A 5,760-nucleotide genomic window follows, 5' to 3' on the forward strand; every position below is an offset into this window, starting at 1 on the left:
AAAAAAAAAATCCACTGCGCAGGCTCGAAGGGTCAATGACCTTTCCCAAATCTTCGCTCGCGAAGACTGGCCATTATATTTATTATTTCTTCTATTGCCACTCTTTGCTAAAGTCACTCTGGACATTTATTTTTTTTTTTTCTGTGACACTAAAATTTTTATATCTAATTTCTGTCAGGGCTGGGCAGGAAAATTAAGGTGGATATTTTTATGGTTTGCAGACCAGATTTGGCAGGGATTTAGAAGCAATGTCAGACACATGAGCACTGAAACCTCACAAACTGACACAATCAGTGTCTTTTAGGCCATTTGAACGATGATTTCTTGCAGTATTTTGACTATGTGTCCTATGCCTCTGATTGGAAACAGCAGTGATACAGCTCCTCTTGCAAGATCAAAACTGAAAACAGAAAGGGAAAATATTGGAATTACTTTCCCTTTAGACCTGTCTGAAAGAAAATTACTCAAAAACCAAATACCATTTATAGGCTTTCAAGAACTGGAAATCTATCTCTTAGCTTTTATTTTTCCCTTTCTTTCTTTTTTTTTTCCCCCAAGGGTGCTTGACATGCTGCTTCCACATAATTTTCCTGCTATTCTGCATGAATTCATATCTGTATTTGATTCCTTACATTGTTTTTGCTGCCCAAACTTGGATTAGAGCTGAAACAAACACAGCTAAATAACATGATTTTTTTTAGTCTTATATTTCAGCTGTATGATCAAAGACAAACTGCAGACTTTATCTGAAATAAAGCTGTTCATACCTTAGGAAGAGAGGGAGAAACTGGAGGCAAGACTGCTATGAAAAGGAACCTAAGAGAACCAGGAATTATTTCAACTTGGAATTCAGAAAAAAAGGTTTCTAACTGCCAAAGGAGAAAAGTTTTGCAATAACTTTCCAGTGGGAAGAGAAGGTGAGAAAAAGAAAATCCCACTGAATTTGAAAAGGAGAGGTGATCAGTTTAGGAGTGGGAATATTATAATATAAAATAATGGCAATCACAGAGCTTCCTTCACATTGAGTAAACATGTTTTGTTCTTGCTCATTTTGGCTTTGCTTATTTTCAGTTACTGATTTCTTTTGTCCATGGGATTAGGAAAACACCCCCTGAATCTTTGATATAACCAGAAGCTTTCACGCTATTCAGAAGCAGAACTTTGTCCACCATGGACATGAAAATACTACAAAAAGCCACAGTTTTGCAAAAATGACACTGTCAAGGCAAACTATGGCAACTAATCCTTCTGTCCCTGCTGGAAAAGGAGCAGATTCTCCCAGGTCAGGTTTCCAGCAGGACTCTAAGAAATTCTATATTGTGTCCCACTCTGGTCCTCACAGTTCAAGAAAGAGGTGGCCAGACTGGAGAAGGTCCAAAGGAGGACCATGAAGGTGGTCAAAGGGATGGACAAAGAGATGATCAGTGAAGAAAGACTGAAGGAGAAGAGAAGGCTCAGCAGGAACCTCATCACACTGTTCCAGTCCCAAAAGGGTGGCTGCAAAGAGGGTAAAGTTCTTTCTTCACAAGGATCCACATGGAAAATACAAGAGGAACAAGTACAAGCTGCACCAGGAGAGGTTTCATTTTGATATAAGAAAAGAATTTTTTAGAATAGGAACAGCCATTCATGGGAACAACCTCCCAGGGATGTGGCATTGGTGGTTTCCAAGAGGTGACTGGACAGGGTGCTAAATAACCTCACTGAGCTCCCTTTCTCACGAAGGTTGGACCAGATGGTCATTCAGCTTCCAGCCTTGGTTGTTGGTTCCATGAACTGCTCTGCATTCCCTTCTGAAAGGTATCTCCCACTTGCCATTGATGATGGAGAGAGTCTGTGGAGAGTCACCTTTGCAAATGTGATGTCAAACCACCAGCACAGGCAGGTCATGCCCAATTCTGGTGGTTGTTTGGCCTTGCAGTTGCAAGTCTTTTAGTTGCAATGAGAGACAGATGCTGAAAAGGAGGAGCCAGACATCAAATATAGTGTCTGAATTTAACTTCCAAACTGCACCTCTATTGCATTTTACTCTGGACTCCCCTGCCTTCATCTCTGTCCCTTCTCCCACCACCCAATTTTAACACCTGGCTGTCAAATGCAAATACTTAACTGATGCAGAGGAACTTGGGTAGTTTTCCTCTATGAAACAAAAATTCCCATAGCTAAGCATTTAAGTTTCTTTACCTGGGCTCTGAGTTCCAGATATGCTAAATGGAGGTGAAGGTAAAGGAGGTGAGGTCACCATGCAGCAAAGAAACAAGCCTTGTCCTTTACAATTACAGTTTGTAGTGTTCATTTTGGGATGTTAATTGTCCTGTAGTACCAGCACTTCACACTGACAAGTCAATAATCAAACAGTGGTTAGATACAGTAAATAGTCACAAAAGCTGCAGCACAGAAAGTTTTTGTACACTTATAAAAGCAAAATAAGAAAATTAGACAGGAAAAACATTATGGACACGGTAGAAAAAAAATGGCTCAAGGAGCACTGCACACTTGTTTCAATTTTAATTGTGTTTTGTTTTTCAGAGCACAGCCTTTCTTGCTCCAAAATATATTTCACAGTGAAAAAATCAAACAAAGCACTGTTACACTCAGTTGATATTTACACAAACCACCTGTGGGCTTCTTCCCTCCTGGAACAAATGGGAACAACAGCCACCAGGAGTGGTGGCCGTGCCTGGGCAGCATCTGCAGCTTACATTCAACAGAGAGGGTTTCTTGAGGGCTAATTTGTGCCAGGGCACCAGAGCCTGGTTGCAATAACTATTTACACCTCAAGCATGATCTTTCCAGCAACACCGAGGAAGTTCAGGTGACCAGGGAAAGCCACATCTGCAAAGTGCAGCAACCCTTCAGATGAGTCAAATCATGAGAGAAGGGGGTTGTTTGTATGAGATATTGTACATTTAATATGTCGAGAGTCACCTTCTCCTCTAGGAAATTCAGTGCTGGTGAATGGTACCAAAGACTTCAATTTGAGCAAAAAACACAGGGTCTGCAACAGCAGAAATTTCCCTTCCACTGCTCTCCAACTTGTCTTGCTCCTGAGCATTGGCTCCAGGAATTAAGGGCCGAGTTTTCACGACTATTCCACCCTTGGATTCTCTTGCCGAGACCACCAAAAATAAATAGTAATAACAATGTGCTGAGGCCAAATCCCAATCCTAAGTGAAGTGGGTTTGTTCTAACAACAACAACAACAACAATAACAGTTTTCTGTACTGATTTAAATTTAGGTGAGGGCCTGGTCTCCAGCGTGCAGGATTCGAGGGTGGTTTTGATGATGTGGACATTTGCCCACGAGGCACTGGACTGAGATCCACCAGCTCAAATTTCAGAGCACTGTAGGACAGCCAGGGAAACAACAAAATCCAGAAATAAACTCAGGAAAAGCTTCAACAACACCACCAAAAATACATGAAAAAATAAAGATCCAAACACCTTCTTGCTCTGGACTGAAACATGGTAAAAAGTCTCCAGCTTTTATCTCAAAAGTTCTAATTTATTAATGCTTGAAAACTGGCTACTAGTCTTTCATGCAAAATATAGCTTTTGATTTATTTTTTTTTAAATAATACACTTACAATATTGTCAATATAATACTTGTGAAAGCCCAAACTGCAGAAAACACAAACCTGGTGGTATCCATTCATTTAACATTAGATTTCAAAAATGTCCAGGCTGCCAAGTGCAGGGGAAACTTTCTCAAATAGCTTTTTGGAAGCATCTAATGAGAGAGGAAGGGCCAATCCATCAGTTAAAAACACTCGAGTGACTTCTGCAGAGAGCTGGGAAGAAGGGGACCAATTCTGCTCTCAGAGCAGCAAATCAGTGCTGCAGATGTGCAAAAAAAAGGTGTCTGGATCATATAAATTCCACTTGAGAACCTGGAGTATAATGGAAGTGGTTTGAACACTTTACTGGTCCTCTGTGCAAGCGCAGATTCCACATGACAGGGGTGTAACCATCTCGTAAGAGCATGATCCTGTACCAATATAACCTCAGTCATTATTTCTATTTCAAATTATTTTTTACATTCATTTAAACTGCTACAGTTGAGAGCAGATCATGCCCCATAAAGCACTATATGTGTTGAGGATTATTACAACTAATATTCCTTTCCACAACTTTCTGAGGCCTTTTTTTTTTTCTCCTTTTAAAAATAAGTAAACTAGGATTATTTTTAAAAACCTTTGCTTAAAATGACATTAAAACTTTTTTTTTTTTTACTTAAACTAACAAAACCAGTGAAATTAAAAGCTCACACTCAGCTGACACTAAAATTCCAAGTATTTCCCTTTTTTTTTTTAGTTTATGATCATGTCAACTAACACCAAAGAACCAGCCTGAACTTTGAATTTCCTGGTTACTATTAGTTTCAGTTCAAAACTTCACATTTAAAGTGTCATTTCCACTTTTGTCTTTAATATATGCACATACACACACATATATATATATTATATATATATATATCAGTTCATAAATCCAAAGTGAAGTGAGCATTAGGATGGTCCTCAAAGCCTTTATGCTCTGTATAAAGACTCTTAAGAATTGACATCATTGACACTGGATTGAAGTAGGTAAGTACCAGTCGTGGCTTCAACTACAAGGCAAAGGTTGAAAGAACATTCTAGTTCCTCCCCCAGAAAAGCAGTAAGACCATTGGTGCTTAAACAGAATGTCCAAAAAAGAGACAAAACTGCCAGGTGTGGGAAGTCCTCCAAAGTCCTTACATTTTCCTTCCACGCCATCCCATTGTTCAGTTTAGTTGCTCATTGATCACCAAATTCAGATGATTTTTACCTTCCAGGTTGTTGTGCCAGATCCTTCTCGTGCCTCTGGCAGGGGAGAGTCAGCACACACAAGTCCAAGAGGTTGCAGAGGCACCACGGGCTGTGTTGCAGTACGACCCCAAAACACCAACACCACGTTTGGCCACAGATGCAGAGGGTCCAAGGTCATCTGCAGGGAAAGACCACCCCAGAACCGACTTTTGCTCTTAAGGTGGGAGGGAAGGGACAGTTATTTTTGTAACTCAAAGAATCCAAATGATCAATCTGTCAATCAATGCCAAAATAATATAGGTATATCTCGACTGCAGGGCCCTTTTAGAAAATTCACAGCTTAACTAGAACACAAACAATCTCAGAAGTGTCCCTGGGTACAGAAAAACACAGAGGATCCCGTTGCTCTTGCCTCAAGTTCCTGCAGTGAGAGGCAGTTTCACATTGGCACAGCTGTTCCTTTAAGTCCACTGGGAATGTCTGACTAAATCCAGCTTAATTTCCTGGAGATCCTCCTGAATGGTTTGATTAACCCAAGCACAACAGCTCCATCCTAAGACTCAAAAGAGAAACACTGCAGAAATTCACGTGCCAAAAGACAGGGACAGGCTCGGGCATGTTTGACTGGGGGGGAAAAAATAGGCAAATCCAACCCAAAAAGGAAACCAAGTGGCAAAATGACAACAGTCATGTCCATTCATGGACTGGGATCAGTTTGGCAACCAAGGATCACAACTGCACAGCAACCACTTGTTACTTTGGACGGACACGGATCACTTGCAGATGCTCTGAAATGGGAACAGTTGAGTGGGTGGGTTTGGCCTCTTGTTTGTCTGTTAAACATTCCCCATTAATGGCCTTGAGTACAGTTGGGTATTTACAGTGACTGTTAAAAAGAGATATATACACACATTTCCTTTGCTTTGTCACCTCGAGAGGAGAGGAGAGGAGAGGAGAGGAGAGGAGAATGAAT

The sequence above is a fragment of the Lepidothrix coronata genome, unplaced genomic scaffold (assembly GCF_001604755.1).
Source record: "Lepidothrix coronata isolate B3197 unplaced genomic scaffold, Lepidothrix_coronata-1.0 Scaffold151, whole genome shotgun sequence".
NCBI classification, from domain to species: domain Eukaryota; kingdom Metazoa; phylum Chordata; class Aves; order Passeriformes; family Pipridae; genus Lepidothrix; species Lepidothrix coronata.